Source organism: Cyrtonyx montezumae, unplaced genomic scaffold (assembly GCF_038088225.1).
Source record: "Cyrtonyx montezumae isolate F1298 unplaced genomic scaffold, pur_monq_1.0 scaffold_10, whole genome shotgun sequence".
NCBI lineage: Eukaryota > Metazoa > Chordata > Aves > Galliformes > Odontophoridae > Cyrtonyx > Cyrtonyx montezumae.
This window is the reverse complement of record NW_027071826.1, coordinates 5,619,967-5,638,658: the sequence shown is the minus strand read 5'-3', so window position 1 is coordinate 5,638,658 and position 18,692 is coordinate 5,619,967. Positions and strand designations below refer to the sequence as shown.

At 49.0% G+C, this 18,692-nt stretch overlaps 1 long non-coding RNA gene across 1 annotated transcript; it reads right to left on the bottom strand.

Annotated features, from left to right (window-relative positions):
- Positions 1–1,361: 1,361 nt before the first annotated feature.
- Positions 1,362–7,697, bottom strand: LOC136060862 (uncharacterized). Its single transcript, XR_010623394.1, has 4 exons — positions 7,650–7,697; positions 6,486–6,604; positions 1,920–2,033; positions 1,362–1,834 (listed from the first exon to the last, which is right to left on the bottom strand). It is a non-coding gene; the product is annotated as an uncharacterized LOC136060862 (long non-coding RNA).
- Between the last annotated feature and the right edge of the window lie 10,995 nt (positions 7,698–18,692).

The window sequence follows — 18,692 nt, the reverse complement described above, 5'->3', positions numbered from 1 at the left end:
TTCCAAAATCAAAAACAAATTAGGTTCTTGGATACAAATATTCCTGCAGCTGAGAGTGTACTGCTATTTGCTTTGCTCTAAAGTTGCAGGGGTGACAGCCAGCCAGGAAAGGCCAGTTTCCCCATGGTAATTCTACAACTCTGTAGGGTAGGCTTGGGCCATTGGTGTATTAGTTCAGCAGCTCAAGCTTCCACGTCACAGGTGTATCAGTCCCTGATACATAGCAACTCGCTCATCACATTTCCCCAGGTTATAGTGCAATCATTGCTTTTGCTGGAGCATCATCTCTGCCTTTATATTTCTCTTTGGTATTTTCATGGTATAGCTTTGGCAGCTATAAAACCTCCCACTCATAGTCACCAACTTGCTGAACAGCTCTCATGTCATTCCGCAGCTCATGAAATGTATATTTACATACCCTACAGTTAATTCCAAGGTCAGTACCATTCATTATAGTTGGATGGAGCCCTGTGCAAGCTGATGTAGTATTCGACCTAGCAGCTGGCAACCCTGCCTGAGATGGGGGTTGGAATTTGATTATCCTTGAGGTCCTTTTTAACCCAAGCTGGTCTATGATAACACTTCACCTGAAACACCATTACCAATGTTGAGTAGCTTCACCAGGAGTACCTCTGAAAGTCTAATCACATCTGTCACATACATTCATTCTTTAACCAGAGGATTTACCATTGTTTTTCTGCCTTTCCCTGTCGAAGTTGATGATTATCTAATATTTCCTAGTACGGGTGTGAACTCCTGACCAAACAGCAGGTCAGCATGCAGGAAGGTGGGGGGGAAGCAGCCCAAATGAAGGTAAGGGAACATGGTGACAGGACAAAGAAACAATCTACCCTGTGAGCTGGTCTGTTCTGTATTAAAATAGCAAAGAATATACCAGCTAAGAGATGATGTAATTAAAAAGTGAATGCAATTATTCTAAAAATAATCTCACTGGAGTGTAAGTAGCAAGCAAGTTAGACTCTGACCATCCTAAGCAAAGGCCGTTCCTTTGGCACTGACTCCTTCATGTACAAAGCATTTCCTCAGAGAAACTTCCTACCTGTCCCTTTGCAGTCAGAAACTTGCACCTGGCTCCTTGCTGCCGGACTGCTCTGCTACCTGGGGGTCCCCTTCTGCTAGGAGTGGCACAACTGAACAGCAAAGTGATTCTGAATGTCTGTATCTACACACGGAGAACTGCAACGTGGCTTTGCTCCCGCACAACACATGGCACGTGGGTGAGGACTGCAGTATCACACCCACCCTGCGTGTGTGCGGTGCTTTGTGGCCAATTGGTTAATGGTGGGGCTGCAGAGTGGTGCCCAAAGCACCCAACTCACCCCAGGCTGGTGAAGCTCCCACCTCACCATGGGCATCTCTGCAATCAGCGCCTCATCCTAACGCCTCAGCAAGCAGTTCAAGCATTCAGAAACAAACATCGGTGGGTCTAACAGCTACTTTAATTCATTTTATAAATAAGCAATTGAGAATTTTGCTCCAGGTGGCTGCTTGTGTAGCCCATTCCATAGACAGCGTTCTCTGCTGAATAAGGCACAATGCGATACGAATGCAGCTCTTCATAATAGAGCGACTGGGAACAGCACTCATGTACCATGAACTTCAGCCGTTTTCGTGAGTCAGAGTAAGCAGTCCTATAGCACGGAGCCTCTTTAAAGTATTCATAGCTCTCCCTCTCTGTCTCTAGGTGAATCTTCCTCAACAGATTGTTAATTAACACCGACCTACGGAGATAGGCTTCGGGATCTTCCAGGAATCGGAGTTTCTGAAGAGAAAGTTTTAGAATACAAGTCCGGTCCTCAGGGAGTATCAGGTGCTGGGGAGCAAAGAGCATCACGGGTCTTTAGTAAGGAGGGATGGAACCGAGGGAGGATGGGAGCTGGAAGGAGAAAGCTACTCACTTTTGGACAATACTCATGGTAATCTTGATGTAGATGTTCTTCTGCATATTTTCTCTTAAAGTAGGCTACTTTCGACGTCGTTAATGTATTTGGTAGGCCCCAATCAGATCAGCTCTGTGCAAAATTAAGAGGGGAGATTTAGGTTAGATGTTAGACGGAGGAAATTCCATGCTGTGGGTGCCCCATCCCCACAGGTGCCCAAGGCCACGAATGGGACCCTGGGCAGCCTGAGCTGGTGGATGGCAACCAACCCTCAGCAGCAGTTGGAGCTGGGTGGGCTGTGAGGTCCCTTCCAACCCAAACCATGCTCCAGAGCAGTGACCACCCGCACTGCAGCTCCTGCCATCGGGATCCCAGCTGGTGATAGCCACCTGGACCAGGGTACGGGGTGCCCCGAGCCCAGCTCCGGGTGCTCCTGGGCAGCCTTGCAGCTAGCTCTCGCTAGGTGGTGGTGTGGTCCCAAAGAAGCAGTGCAGCCCGGCTCGGTGTGCTGCTGCTGCTCGCTGGGTCGCTGTAAGGGCGCACAGCCTGCTTGATGCTCAGCCCTTCAGCAAAGGGAAGGGGGGCACAGAGCCCTGGGGGGTCCCGCTGGCTGCTCCCAGCTGCTCCTCTCTACCAGAGGTGTCACATCATCGCAGTGGGACTGTAACTTTCCTTCTGTTGAACGCCGGACAGAATGCAGACTGGGTTTTGGTTTCCAGTTCATTAGACTGTACCAGGAGGCACTGTCAGCAGTGTTTGGGGGTGACATCATCACGGGCAAAACTCTCTCTGTTAAAAGCAGTTTCTGTGGTTTGCTTTCAAATGTGCTATTTTTCAGAAGGTTATTAAATGGTGAATTTTGAAGTCCACAGAAAGTAACCATGTGGAGTCACTCACAGTCAGCTCTCAGAGCACACTCTTTCTTATTCAAACTGAGATGCCTTTAGAGGTGCGTGTAAAACCTCAGCTTTCTGAGGCAATAATGGACTTGGTTCTGAAATGCAGAATGTCTCCTACAGTAATGGAGCCAAATACACCACACAGCTAGGAGAGAGCTCGTGGTGCTCAAAGAATCCCACAATGGGAAGCTCCTTGAGCTGCAGGTGGGAGTGAAAGGACATTAACACCAGTCCTGCAGGGGCCAGGGGCACCTCTCTTTCCTGTTAAGAGGGATTGATATGCTCTGCCTTTCTCCTTCTGCACCAAAACTCACAGGAGGTGCCTGAAGAGGACAAATCTTCATAGAAGACTTTTCCCACGTTTTTCCCTTCAACTTCAGGTCAGTAAGGATGGAGGTTTGCCATTAAGGACATTACAAACCTGGGTGGAAATCCCTTGGCTGGTGGATTAATGGCTTGTCTGGAGCCAAGTGGCCCAGCCCTGTTCTAGGACCTAGCACTGCTCTCACAATAGACTTCTCATGAAGGGACTGTCCTTCCTTGCAATAGGACAACGCCAACAATGCCATGTTTTAGTCAACCTGGACCACTGCATGCAGCTTTCAGGAGCCAGGGCACACAGCTATGGTCTTCACAGCACTGCCAGCCTTGGGCAGCTGCAAACCATGGTATGAATGCACAGCCTTCACTGCTGGCAGGTTTTACCCTGGAGATGAGACACCCTGAGCATTTAACTACTCTGAAACTGGTTCTCCCAAGTTAAAACCTCTCTGCTGTGTTATCTGAACACAGGCAGAAAAGCATTCATGCTCCAAACTCTGTGGGATAGGAGAACAATACAAGGTCTCAGGGGAGACCTTATAGTTTTCTACAGTGACCTGAAAGGAGATTGTGGCAAGGTGGGGGCCAGCCTCTTTTCAAGCATAACTAGCAATGGGATGAGAACCAACTTCAAGTTGTGCTGGGGGTTTCAGGTTGGATAGTAGGAAAAACTTCTCTGAAAGAGTGGCCAGGCATTGGAACAGGCTGCCTAGGGAGTGGGTGGAGTCATTGTTCCTGGAGGTGTTCAAGAAATGTGTAGATGTGGTACTAAGGGACGTGGTTTAGTGGGGAAATATTAGTGGTAGGTGGACGGTTGGACTAGGTGATCTTGGAGGTTTTTCCCAGCCTTAATGATTCTATAATTACCGTTTTCCTCAGACTTATTCTGAAGAGGACAGAGATACGAAAGATGAAGTGATGTTCCCATGGCCCAGTGGGGATAGAAACAGAGCCAAACCCACAGTGCAGGCTGAGCCAACCATGGCCTTGTTGTTCTCCTTCAGAACAAGCTTCTAAGTTATAAAACTTACACTCTGGTGGTTTCCATTGAAAAGGCTGAACTCTGGAGATGGTGGGTGACAATGGGCCACCACTGGCTCTAAGAACAAATGGTCCTGAAGAAAAGGGCCAGCAAATAGCTTGGAGTGGCCATGCCAGGTGGGCAGGAGGAGGCTGTGTTTAAGAACCATGGAGACGTGGCATGGAGGGATACGGTCAGTGGGCATAGTGGGGATGGGTTGGGGTTGGACTTGGGGATCTTAGAGCTCTTTTCCAACATTAGCGATCCTGTCCCTATCACACTGTCCCCACCTCTGGGCTGCAAGGCTGATTTTAAAAGGACGCATTCCCACCTGCAAGCACAAAGCTCCTCAAAGACCAAGAGCAGAGCAGACACAAGCTGCTCAGTGCTGGCTGTCAGCAAAGCCCTGCGACTCCAGCCCTGCAGGACTCCTGAAAGTCAGTGCGGACTGGCTGGCCGGGCTGCAGGCACGCACGGCGGTAGTAATGCGGCAGTGAATCAGACCCTTCGTGTTTTGTTTAAATATAAACATATTGAATCAGTGCTTTTTTGTGAGGAAGGCTATTCTCGCCAGCCAAGTGTTTTGACAGCTACAGCAAGGTGGTATGAGTCACCGCCTCCGCCTCAGCCAGCCTTGGAGACAGATACATCTTAATCACATTACATTTTTTCAGTGCCGCACCACAATCCCAGGCACGGGGCCAACCTTCCCCCCCCCGGGGACGGAGCGGTGGATCCTGAGTGCGAAGTTTGCCCTCCCTGCCTGGCCCAGCCCCGCTGCTCGGAATGCACACAGCAGCACCATTAGCACTAATGGAAGTTGGGAGCATAAATCCCATGCGTGGCACTGAGGGGATGGAGGCTGCCGTCTCCCGGATCTCTCCAGCACAGCTTCATGAGGTCTTTAACTGTACTTTCAAATACGTGTCCGTTGCTACTCCTTGCTCTGGGAATAATTACAGCGCTGTGTGGACCCACAGAGTTATTAGGCGAGTTTGGGCAGAGGGTTATCTTATCTAAATTGAAATGGGAATTGATTTATAGCATGGCAACTTAAGGATCAAGCTGCAAATGGTGCCAAATTGTCTTCACCTGCCCCAGGGCCCCCCATAGTGCAGCAATCGTGCCTCTCCGCATCGTGAATTGGTACTGCTGGTCCCAGGAGGGCTGCAGGTCAGCCCAGAGAGGATGTTTAGCAAATGACTGAGCAGCTGAGAGAAAGCAAAGATTGTGCTTTCCCACTTCAGGCGATGGAAAGGGGACTGCCAGCCCCAGCTCTCCAGGTTATGCAGAGAACTGCTCTCAGTACCTCTGCTTTTCCCACCTTTCCTGAGGAAGAGGACGTGTCCCTGCAGTGCAGTGCTGCAGTGCCGGGGCTGGAGCTGCTGCTGCTCTCAGTGCATTGCTGCAGACGGCTGCAGGGGAAACTTGGGAGCTCGCTGAGTGAGACAGAGCCAACAACACCACGCACCTGAAATGTGCTGGTGTCCCACAGGGCTTCCTATCACAGCACAAGGGGATAGAGGTGCAAAAGAGCTGGCTGAAACGGAGAGCATCTCCGAGCATCTCCTACATGCACAAATATAAAACCCGATGCTTCTGAGCATGCAGAGATGGGCATTTATTATCAGCGTGAGATGTGACTTTGACATGGCTGGAGATACAACCATGTCCTTGCAGCTGCCGTCAAACTGCAGTGATGAATTCCCCTGCCTCTAACCTCAGCCACGCTGCAGTTACAGAGTGCTCAGCTGAAACCCTGCTCTGATTTCACTTTATGCTGCTGCATTTCTCAGGGCGAGCAGCCTCAGGTCCTACTGAGGCACTCCCAGCTGGTAACACAAACCTCCAAAACACGGGCAGAGAACATGTGGATGGGAAACACTACCAGCCCACCGCAGATTGACAGTTGCAGAGCATAGGGATGGATCTCCCACTCCCCACCCAGGCACGGAAATCCCCCTTGATTTCCTGTGGGAAGGTAGCAGCTTTGCTACTGGCTGGAGCTGTGGCTTTTCACTTGAAACCTGCCTTCTTTTGGGGCTTCTAATTGCTTTACAGATCTCCCTAGTTCATCTGTGGGTATGCCTGTGTGCAAGGCACAGGCACTGGCATAACTCTCATGAGTTCATGAAAACAGAGACACAGTGATGGACTGACTGCTCCGCTCCCGTTTCCTGCAGTCCCACTGCCTCCATCCCTCTGATCAAGAGAAAGGACAAAGCTTGGCCAGATGTATCAGTAAAATAGAATAACATCCTATTTCCACCTCAAACCCCCTTCAGCAGTCATTTCCCTCACTCCAAAGCCCGGTCAGCAGTAGTTGACAAACATAGTAGTTACCTGAGGCTGTGGAGTCAGTCTGCAAAGGGTCTCTCTGGGGTGACACCAGCAGTCCCGGTGAGATCTCCTCGCACAGGCTCAGCGAGCATTGCTGGCAGCACAGCCCCGTGGAACGTCACCTGTGGGGTGACCAAGGGGGAGACACAGCTCAGGTGGCAGCAGCGGGACAGGCACGAGGGGAGAAAACAGGAAAAACAGAGTTCTGCTGTCAATCCAACTCATAGAATCATTAAGGTTGGAGAGACCGCTAAGACCGTCTGATCCAAACTCCCAGACTTCAACCAGAACGTGGGGGAAAAAGCACATCAGCCTCTCAGTGTTGCAGCTGTAATGCTCCCAGAGCAAATGCTGCACACGTACAGCTCCAGGAGCACCTGGAAGTTTGCTGAGCTAGAACACGACTGCAGCCTGAGCACCACCTCGTGAAACGCGTGCTGTCTTCCCCACCAGCCCCTGTGGGGAAAGTAAAGGGATGCTACTGAAACCACAGCATCGCTTGGATCAGCAGCATCTGTTCCCCATCACGCAGCCCCCCTCCCCGCCCCGTGCTGCCTGCAGAGTAACACAGCTCGGGGGAAAGTCAGGTTACGGGTTCTGTGTCACAGAACTACTGCACTGTGCATGTTTGGATGTCTGCCTTCTCTGGGTCCCCACGGCACTGTGCCTTTGGGGTGGAGCACAGCAGGAAGAGCACTGCCACTCCAGGTGAGAAACATCAACAGATCCATGTGTGCAGACCCAGAGATGCTCACACTGCCTGTGTCCACACGTGAAGAACAAACAGATCTAAACGCTGTGAAAGAGAAAGGAAAACAGAGCTTGTGTGTATGTGTGTGTGTGCGTGTGCGTCTCACAGCTAGAACACGTCTATATTTGGATGGCTGTCTCGTCCCAGAGGATGGCACTTAGCGAACAGGCGACAAAAAGTAGCTCTGCTTACTTTGCAGAGTTTGCCCATAGGAGGACGGCAGACGGAGCAGGACCTCGGTGCACAGCCCGTAGCACTGCAGGACCAGCGCTGCGCCCTGCTCGGCGCCGTGCCCTCTTCCACCGCGCAGCAAAGCCGACAGCTCGCACGTACAGCACTTCCTCCGTGCCACCAGCAGCCCCGCCAGCACTTTTCGACTCCGAGTCCCCGAGCACCCTCAGCCCCGCGGTACTCACCCGGCGATCCCCGGATCTGGAAGGGAGAGCTGCTCCCGTCCTTCGTCCTTCCCCGGCAGCTCCGAGCTGCTGGCTGCCGCTGGAGGTGGTGGCACTGGTGGCAGCTCCTGCGGGTCCCTGCAGCCACTGAGGAGCGCATCACCGCCCGGCTGCAGCCCGCGGAGGTGGGCGCCCAGATGTGCCCGGCACGGATTGGTCCAGCGGGAGCAGATGTTGCCCGGTTGCTAGGAGCGTTGCTAGGCGCGTTGCTAGGAGACGGTGACGCTCTCCCCATCACTGGCGCGACTCGAGGCTGCGGGGAGGGAGGGGAGGTCCCGGCAGGAGAACGGATGCTCCACGGTGAGATGGGAAGTGTTGGAAGGGACGGGACAGGATGGGATGGGATGGGATGGGATGGGATGGGATGGGATGGGATGGGATGGGATGGGATGGGATGGGATGGGATGGGATGGGATGGGATGGGATGGGATGGGATGGGATGGGATGGGACGGGATGGGACATGATGGGATGGGGAGGATGAAACACCCACATTGTGGCTTGCTGGGCTGCAGTGTGCTACAGCTCAGAGCTGGAAAGGGGATGAGTTGCTGCCAGAGGCAGTGCAACGGGGCAAGGGATGGGGAAGTGAAATGCCAGACTAGGAGGTGGCAGCCCTGCTCCGTGCCTTGCAGGTGGAGAGGACAGCATATGTCCCATATAGGCAAGTTGACGGCTGTATACAGTGCAGCAGCAGCTGCAGGGGAAAGGAAGCCAGGTAGCTGCCTCAGCACAGGGAGAGATCGAGACTGGGATAAACCTAACCCAGTGCCTAGAAGGACCTGAGAGAGTGGTGGGTCTGACTGGAGACTGCTGGCAATGCATACTCACAGTCTGCTCTCACTGTGGCTCACACTCCTCTGCCCTCCCACCCCATGCTCATGCCCCCTCTGGGCACACTGAACTTTCCCTCAGCTTTTTCCATGCCCCATCAGAGTGCCCTGGCCATGGAACATATATCCCTGACCCCAAATAAGCACCATAGCACTATGAAATCCCATGGGAAGAAATAGGAATTGCTTCAGGAAGAGATGCCACACAAAAAAAAGCCACAACCCAAACAGCAGCTCAGTGAGACATGGGGCAACTCAGGCATTTCTGCTCAGATAGGGCATCGAGCTTATGCTACCCTCATTACCAAGGGTCCAGCCAGCAAGGCTCAGGAAAAGTTTAAAACAAGTAAGTAAAATCTTACATGCATAAAGCAGTGTGTACAAAGAGGGGCAATTCCTTTTCCAAAGACCCCAACTCTAAATGCAGATAATGGCAAAGAGGTGCTTACTTATTTGTAAAACCGGTCAGTTTCTCTCATCCAGCAGTATGTAGGGTTTTCCTTGCAAGATGTGAGCCACTCCTGACTTGAGAAAAGGGGAGAAGTTTTTTGGAAAGCCACAACAGTATCAGCAGCTACAATGAAGCTAATAGAACAACATTGGCATATACAGTATCAGCTCAGCAGCTTGGGCTCTGTGTCCAAGAGAAAATCTCCTTATACAATACATACAGCTACCATTACCATTACTAGATGCCACCACTGCTCCCAAGAGCTTCATGTTCATGCCACAGCCACCCTGGGTGGCAGTTCCCTTCATCCTATGCTCCGTTTCTGCTATGGAAGATTCAGCCAGTGCCATATCGAGGCAAGATGTTATGGGGGCACATCCATTCTGGCAACAAGCTGATGATACAAGACAACTCCCTGTCTCTGGTGATCTGGAAGATAGGGGCCCTGGGCACAAGTGCCTGGGGATGTCACTGCTGGTGGGATACGTGAAGGTTCCCTCCTGCTTGTTGCTCCAAGGTTTGCAGGAAGGTCTCATAGAGCAGAATGCAGAGGCTTGGTCCTTTTACAACACTGTCTCAACATTTAACAACACTGTCTCTTGGCAATCCCAAGCCCCAGTTTAAAAACATCAACACAACATCCTCAGACCAGCTACTCCATGTCACAGAATCAAAGAATGCTTAAGGTAGAAAAGACCTCTGAGATCCTCAAGCCCAACCCCCAGCCCACCCCCAGCATGCCTGCTGCCCACATCCCTCAGTGCCACATCTCCACAGCTCTGTAATGCCTCCAGGTACAGTGACCCCACCACCACCACCAATGTATTGGGCACTAAGCCTGCACTGCCATGCATGCACCTGCACACATCTCTGGACTTTGCAGTTGAAGAAGAGACCAGTCCAAGCCATACACCTATTTCAAATTGGCTCAGAAGTTCCACTTCTTTTATTGAAAAGTCAAATGAACTCAAACTAATCTCAGATTTGAATTTTCTAGGACAATAGGAAGGCACTGGAATTTAATTGATTTTGATTACCTGCCTTATTATTATGCTGCCAGTAGCGATAGTTCAGGTTGGTGTAATTTTAAATTTACTGTGAGATGAATCTGACATTTTTCCACTGTTGAACAGAGGACTTGAGCAATGCTTCAGCTCTTCACAAAGATGTCATAATTAATTCAGTAATCTCTCTGCTGGATATGGAGATAGAGAAGGAAGACACAGAGGCACGTACTCTGCATCTAGGAGCTGAATGAACGAAGGATGTGCTACTCCAGTGTTCCTGAGATTGATTGTATTTTATTTTTTTTAACATTCAACACAATTTCTGCTGCAAAGACACCTCTTCCCCTCTCCTAATAAGTCAGCACACAAGTGGGACTTATTAGCTGGCAATAATTTACAGCCAAAAGGTCATCTAATCTTCCCCCAGCTGGCTCCAGGAAACATTTCCATCCCCTGAGCAGCCTGGAGGAAATTCTTCCAAAATCCAAACCTTGCTCTTTCCTTCAAACCTCCCTGAGCCTTTCTATCTCATTCCCTCCCCACCAGGTGCACATACAGCTCCCCAGCTGAAATCAGGGTTTGTGTGGAAGTGGGCTATCCAAACATTTGGGATAATTGAGTTCCAGCTTGGGAGCTCCAGCCTGGGAGCCCCTCTTGCAGCCATAGGAGCTGCAGCAGGAGAAGCAGACCTGAGCAGTCACAAGCATGCAGTGCAGCTAGCAGGCTCACTGCTCTGACACGAGGGCACCAACTCCCTGCACGCTGGTGTACACAGACCTAAATTCTGCTTTCCACTGCACTAAGTGATCTGAACAACTTGGTCATGCAAACTGCACGAAGATGTGCAGCAAATGCTCCATCCTACCCCACCCCACTCCATCCCATCCCACCCCACTATTGTCGTGGAGACATGATCCACGCCCTCCCCTCCCATGGGAAGAGTTTTCCCATCTGCCAGGGATGCCTGGCTGGGAGTTGCTGCCCAGCTGAAGCACATGTTGTTTTTGTGCAATGCAAATTAAACAAAAGTGTGAACTGGGACCAAAGTCTCTATTGACAGTGATATTATTTGTAAAGATAAGACTTTAAATGCGCACTGCACAAGATAAGACCTGGACAGGCAGACAACAGAAGAGAAGGGTGTTGGGTGTTTTATGTTTTTCTCTTAAGAATTTGGAAAGCAGGATAGCCTAGCATAGTCAGTGCTATAATAAAATAATAAATGTGTATTTTAAAATGGTTCAGAGCAACTGGGAATATGAGAACAACAACAACAGAACATTACTATTTACTTTAACTGCCAAGTAAGATTAGAAGATCAGTTCCTTGATCTCACAACAGTTATATCTCCTTGAGCCAATCATGAAAGACAAATGAATTAAATTAATGTGCCCTTCTGAACTGAAGCACCAAAAATTCATAAGATGTGTGCACAGGGGCAGTGGTGCTCCCAGGGAGCACCGACCTCCTCATGCACTGCATATCTCAACACAGCCAAAGGGACCCACTGATGTAACGGCACAATTACTTCCAGGTGGGCAGAAGGTGTTGCATAATGAGATGTACCTGAAATGTATCTGTACCTGGAACATGGAGCAGTCAGAGATGCAAGGATTTGTGTCCCCAGCCCAGTTTCCATCCCTGGCCTGGCCCATTTGGCTGATGGGTTCCCAGATGTTGGCCCATCACTGCCTACTGGGGCGAGCAGCTCCTTAGATGTCCCAGAGCTCTGGTTTTCTGCTCAATCTTGCAGTTCATCATGCCAGAAAACTTATTGGTATGTGAGAACACGTTAAGGGTTTGTTTTGTTCTTTTGACCTGCTTACACATAAAAGATCGATAGCGAGACTTCAGCAGGCAGCTGGGGAGCAGCAGAACAAATGCAGCCTGTTATCCCACCCGTTGTGCTCTTTCTTCCAACCATCCACCCCAGTGCCAACACCCAAATTCCAGCACATCACCAGGAGGCAGCTCCCCATCATGCTGGCTGACCTCGAGCCGTCAAACTCGTTCCTTTCTGCCTCTCTGTGAGCACTCCTCTGCCAGGTAACACGATTTCTAGAAGCATAATTGTCTTTGAGCCATCTCCCCTTCCTTCAAAATGTGATTGAAATTGGCCAAACCGCTCAGAAACGGTGACGGTGGGGGAGAGACTGGCGAGGAGACAGATGGCAGACAGCTCAGCTCCTCCAGCCTAAATTGGGCTGATGGAGACGTGGGAATGCTTTCACCCTCTCATGAAAAATTCTATCACTCTTCCGTTGAAATTCAAAACTTCGTTTCGCGACATTCAGAATGTGACTTTTCCACCTGGCCAAAACTGGGATGACATTAGGGATATCTTGGCAAAACAGCACCTGGTGCTTTGCCAAGGAATGAAGCAGCTCTGAGCAAGGAATTAAAGTGCAGCTGGAGGGAGAACAGAGCAATGGGAATTAAACAAAGCAAAACAAAGCAAAACAAAATGCGGAGTTTGCTGGGGAACTGAGGATGGGAGATGGCACCGTGAATTTCAAATGCATTTCAGAAAAAAAGTGGAAGGGGAACGAAGTGAACCCGGTCACCCCACCAACACCAGCCCTCAGCAAAACTCAGTTTTCATCACAGATTTGTACCAGTGATCCTGGAGAGCCAGCCCTGCAGATCAGAGAATCACTCAGGTTGGAGAAGACCTTAATGATCTTCAAGTCCAACCACGACCTAACCATACTACTGTAACTAACAACCCTCCGCTAAATCATGTCCCTGAGCACCACAACCAAATGGATCCCAGAAGGGATTCAGAAATCCTAGTTCCCCACATCTGCCATCGCTGCTCTCTCGGTGCTCTGTTGGGAGGAACACTCACAGCTCAAAATCACCCCTTTTGAATTACTTTTTGGCTTTTGTCTGCTCCTGTGTTAACGTGGGCACAGGTTACAACTGCTACCTGATGGAGGTGTACTTCACACCAGCACATCACGGTCAAAGGCACACACAAGCCAAGCAGTCATCAGACAGAGCCACGACCCTCACTGTGGTTGGGATGTGCCCAGCCTTGCATTAGCCCAATGTCAGCACCCAAGGGACTGAGCACATGTTGATGACATAACACACATTGGTGACACAGATAACCAAGAGCAGCCCTCGTGGAAGAGGCAACGTGCAGACAGACAGGGATGGAGAGGGGGGGATAATTCCCATTCCCCCCACTTATGCATTATGCACCGGCCACCTGCGTCTTTGTTCTGGACAAAACACGTCCACCTCTCCTAGATGCATATTCACTCGATTCTGCCACAGTAAGAACACAAAGGAAGACACGCTGGTTTTGCATGTCTACATGAGCCATCTGCTTGTATTTTATTGATAAAAACCTGCTCACTGAAACAAAATAAGACTGTTTCTAAGGTGTGGACGGTTGTATGTGTGTGTGGGTAATTACAGCCCAGAATTCTGCAGAAACTGGGTTTAATGCTTTTTCTTTCTTTTTTTCCCAGTCAGATATCATCGAGACATTAGTATTCCTAACACAGCATATAATTAGCGAGAGGCAATATATTGTATGATCATGCACGTTAACACTTAAGTAGAATAAAAATGCTTCATTGTCAAGTACATGAAAAGCTACGAATAAACCCGTATCACTCTTCCTGTTGAATATCCAAACATCTTTTCGTCGTATTTTTGGTCCTTTTTTAAAATCAGTTTTGCACTTCCGCTCCTCTCTTTCAATCACACGTAGCACACGAAACGATGCCAGTTCCATTCCAGATGCCACACCAGTCAGTTCCAGTCCGTTATTAGCTAGACAGAAGGTGCAACTTTTCAGTGCAATCTTCAAACCTTTACAGGACTGAAAAGGGGATATGAATTTGTTTTGTAAAACCTTCAGAGTATGAACAATTCTCCTTCTATAGACATATTTATAATTGAGCAACAAACTCAGGCCCCACAAGCCTTGCTGCGGACATAAAGTGCCATACCATAGGAGAATGTGCACACCTCAAGCAGAGCACCCACAGTGCCCAGCTGGAAACTCAACAGCAAGACATAAAAACTTACCCTGCCAGAAATGGGGCACTGTTGCAGGAGAGAAAGCAGCCAATGCACACTACAAAACGACTTACTTAGTATGGTATGCTTAAATCAACAGTCAAATATACATTGCACTGTGCTTCATGCAGAGGCCTTGGAGGCACAATACCATAAAAAACATTTTTATATACACATGTATAAATGGCACGTGGTCTTTAAATGCTAAGTCAACCAAATGAATAACTTCATTTAGTCTTCTTGACAAACAGAAGACAAAACTCTGCTGGGAAGAAGTCACAGCAGAGAACAGAGCCCAGCAATACAGAACCCACAGCTGTGCCAGCAGAGGCCAATGGGAGGGAAGTGGGACTGCTTTAATTGGAAACCTTGTGCTTGAGATGCCTCACAGTGACAGCGAGAGACTGGAGAACAGGTTTTGTCCTGAGCATCATGAACAGAAGATATTGCTGCCAGGCATGGCCCTGGCTCGGAGCAGATACCTGCAGATATTAATGAAAGAATAGGAGATGGTGTGAAGTATAAGCACCTGGAAAATGTTAACAGAATAATTGGGATGAGGAAAACAGGCAGAATTATATGATTTTTTTTTCCCCAGCTGCTAATGGGAAGAGAAATATGCCAGCTTCTCATCAGTCTGAGAAATGGAGACATGCAATAAAATGCCTTCCCTGGAAGTCAAAGGCAATTAATGGTAGTGGGACTCAGCAAAGAATTCAGCTTTTGTCTGAATCCTGAATCCACACTGCCCTTCACCTGTGACTAGAGCAGCTTTTGCCCCTCGTTCTTTAATAGGACCAGCCCATGCTGGGTATGCAGTTATAGGGGATACCTCCAGAGCATTTGATATCTGTTTGATGCTCCTCTTGCAGCTAGCAGGAAATACAGGAGCCAGGTCATGTCTGCACCTCCTCGTACCTGTAGCTGCCCTGGGAGATGTCATTTCTACCAAACCACAGTTTTGTTCACTAAGCCCTAAGACTCTGCTCTCAGATTTTCTAAAGAGATGTGCAACAGTGGGTCTTCATAGCTCCCAGTTGGCCTTTGGGACTCCTTCCCAACTTTTTCCAGCCTCAGCTGCCTAATGCTCAGTGCCAGTGACATGGTGACCATGTTTGTTGTGCAAAGTGGTACTAAGCACCATGGCTCCCACCTCACCAGCAGCAGGATTGTGGTTGAGTATGTCCCTGTGGCAGGCAGGACCCAAATTCCCAGCTGGCACCCACACGATGATTGAAAATATTTCACACTGAACTTTTACCTGCTGTACCCAACTGCTGGGTTTTCCCTGATTTTTCCTCCCATGTAGGAACGCGGAGGAAACAAGCTGACCTTCAGCCTCCTATTCTTGAGGGGATGGGGGGAAGCCTGCAGTATTCCTCCAATCCAGGCAGCTGTTTTGCATGGAGAAGAGAGGGACTGGAACACTATAAAAGATGAATGGCACCTACCACGTTCTTTATCCAGGCTACAGCATTGACCTATATCTGCTTCATAAAGGTGAAAAAACATGGATAGCTGTGTAGGCTGAGCAGGAACATCTTCCTGCTGCCAGCTGGCAAACAGCTTGGGGATTACAGCATGAGGATTAATAGCCTTTGTCATTTGTAAGTGCAGATGCTAACCTTACTCACATGACGGACTGATCTTCTTTGGATTCTGTGCCTGTTTGCTGTTCCAGAAAGATGACCTTGGGCTGCTGTGAGAGACAAAATATTTACACATTCATTTCTTAAGACCTACAGTGTAGGCTGCGGGAAGGCACGAGCTCACTCTGTGCTGAGGAGAAAAAAAAAGGAAAGTGCTGTATGCCTTCAGCAGTTCTGGAACTAAGGAACTGAGGTGGGAAACATGGGAAACAGCAAACCCACATCTCAGCAGCAATGTGAGCACTCAGCTTTCCCTCCTCATCACCTTCCTGACCAACACTGGGGGCTTTCACTCCTTGCACAACCGCTTGCTAAATCTTCACCAGGCTCCCAATAAAAGCCCACATCAGCTATGTGGAGTTATCCTGTATTTCTTTTCAAGCTGTAAGACCTGTCATTTTCTGGCTGCATTTATCACTGAAGAAGATCAGCTGGATGCCAGCATCGCTGCCTGAGGTACAGCAACATTCTGGTGGGTAGCTCTCGCTGCAGGGAAAATCCTGCCTCCCTCAAAGAGCAAGCTATTCTACAAACCCTGGCTGCTTTTTCTTCCCCTCAAACCATAGCTGCAAACATCACACTCAGTACATTTTAAATGGAAAGCTGATGCTTCTGCATACTAATTTCTTCAGGCTCTGCTGTCCTTTTACAGAACACACACACACAAAAAAACAAAACACAGAAGGAACCGAAGAGGCTGTTTCCTCCAGCCTTAGCTCTGTTTGCAAGGAGCTGAAGAGGTGTCACAACCTTGTAAACACTAAAGCATCGCAACCCAAACAGCACCATTCCCTCTCCACAAGTGCAGAGGCCTCGGTGGCAAGCACCCTGGGACACGGCCACATGGCTCAGCCCTTATGTCCCCATTTTGTGCGAAAGGCAGGAGGCAGCTGGGAGGTAGAGAGGTGCAGTGTGGTGATCGTACAGATTAAAGATGATGATAAATATGGCAGCGAGGAAAGCTCTGCAGGCACGTGGGTTCCAAGGCCAGCGCCAGCTTCAGCTGAAGAAGAAATGAGCGTCCACCAGAGGAAAGGCCTTCTCTGCCAGGCAGCCACCCTGGGCTTTGTGCTGGAGAGATGATGGATAGCAGCTGGCAGCCTTCGGTTCTGCGAATTTAAGAACATCCGAAGACGTCCATGACTGAAGATCAATCAATTATGGGCTCTGCAGCCACTAAAAATACCGTATTACCTCACAGAATCCCAGAATGGCAGGGGTTGGAAGGGACGTCTGGGTATCGTCCAGTCTGACCACTTGCCAAAGCCCTCCACCCTTTGCCCACCATGCCCCAGGAGCTGCACAACCACATCACCCTGTGAGGGAGCAGTGCACAGCAGGGCCCGAGTAATTAAAGCCAGTGGTAGAAAGGAAACCCAAACTAATCAAATCGTGCTGGAGACGGTGCACAGAAAGCCTTCACAAACAGGCCCGTCAGTCAGCTACGGCTGCAGCACCGTGGGCTAAAAGAGGTACTCGGTTCTGTGGGCATCAGTTGAAAGTTGGCATTACTGCAGAGAATACAAACGCGGTGAGATCATTCTGTTCTGTTGTCAATACACATTAAAAACAAGAAATAAAATAACAGCAGAGAGCCTAGCGGGACAGGGATGTGCTGCTGGAGAGAGACCAAGGAAGGAACAGACTGCAGCTAGCTGAGCGACGCTGCTCGAGATAAGAGATGGATCCAGAGCACTTTGCCCACAGCATTCTGGGCTTAAGCCAGTGCAGTTAGTTCCTTCCCACACAACAGTTCCGTGGTTTTGGAGCTTTTTTCTTTCTTTTTTTTTTCCCCCAGACAAGAAAATTTAAATAACCTCATAGGGGATTCCAGACAGTGGTGTCAAAAGGAGATAAATTATCTCAGAAAACACACATTAGGAAACCTGCATAGTCAGGCCATGCAAGTGCCAAAGCATTCCCAGAAGCAGGTCAGCTGCTCACCCCGTGGCCCAGATCCTCTCCTGGAGCTCCACAGGAGCAGGGACTGGCAATCAGCACACAGGGGGATGGAGGCCAGTGGGGCACAGGGCCCATTGGCCACCGCCTATGGAGAGCTAAGTGTGACACAAGATTCCCAAGCAACGGGAGCATGCCTGGAAATTCAGACTTCTCAGCTTCTCCTAAAGGAAACGAAGGGTTATAGCAGTGATTGAAAGGGCAGTGCTATTTACATGAGAAAGACCAGGAGCACGAGGCCAGCCTGTATCAGTGTTAGCAATAACCAACTCAATCTGTCTATGAAAAGAGTTAGGGGAGCTCTGAAACAAAGGGGAGCTGCAGCTTAGCCTTCTTCGTTTCACAGATAGTCAATACTGTAAAGAAAAACAAACCAGAAAACCAACCAAAATCCCAAAATATGGCTAGCAAACATGAGCACCCCCAACACCATTCATCCCAAGAATCATAAATTCCTCTGTGCTTCATCTGGAATTTAATGAACTTTGCAGATGTATTGCTCAAGGCACAGATGTGCCAACAGTTTTAGCAGCAGCTCCAAACAATGCTCCCCCCTCACCTCATCCCTTTCTCCTTCCCTCCAATTTTTTTCTTGTAAAACATCAGGCCAAAACCTTATTGCAATGATGCAGGAAGCTGCTTCCATCTGAGAGCAGAGCTTGAACATGTGCTCAGATATTAACAGGCTCTATGTATGCTGTTGTCTCTTGCTTTCCTCTGCCTCCTGGTATTCTTTAGTGGAAATATACTTTAAAATTCAATTCCGTTTGTGTTGCATCTTCAGAAAAGATCTAGATATGAAAACAGCATGCAAGCCCAAAATGAATTCACTTCATTGCTTTTTGCAACTAGCCTTTCCAATAATTCTTTTTAATCACAAAATTATAAATCTAGGTTATCTCCAGTTCATTTGTGAAACATACTACCAATTTATACTTTTCCCTTAGCTAATCATTAAATTAAGCATAAGCGACACTTCACAGTTTCAAGAAGATACTAAGATCATCTGAATAAGTTTATTATACATACACGTCTCAGATAATAAAATTGCTTATAAACACTTGTATATACA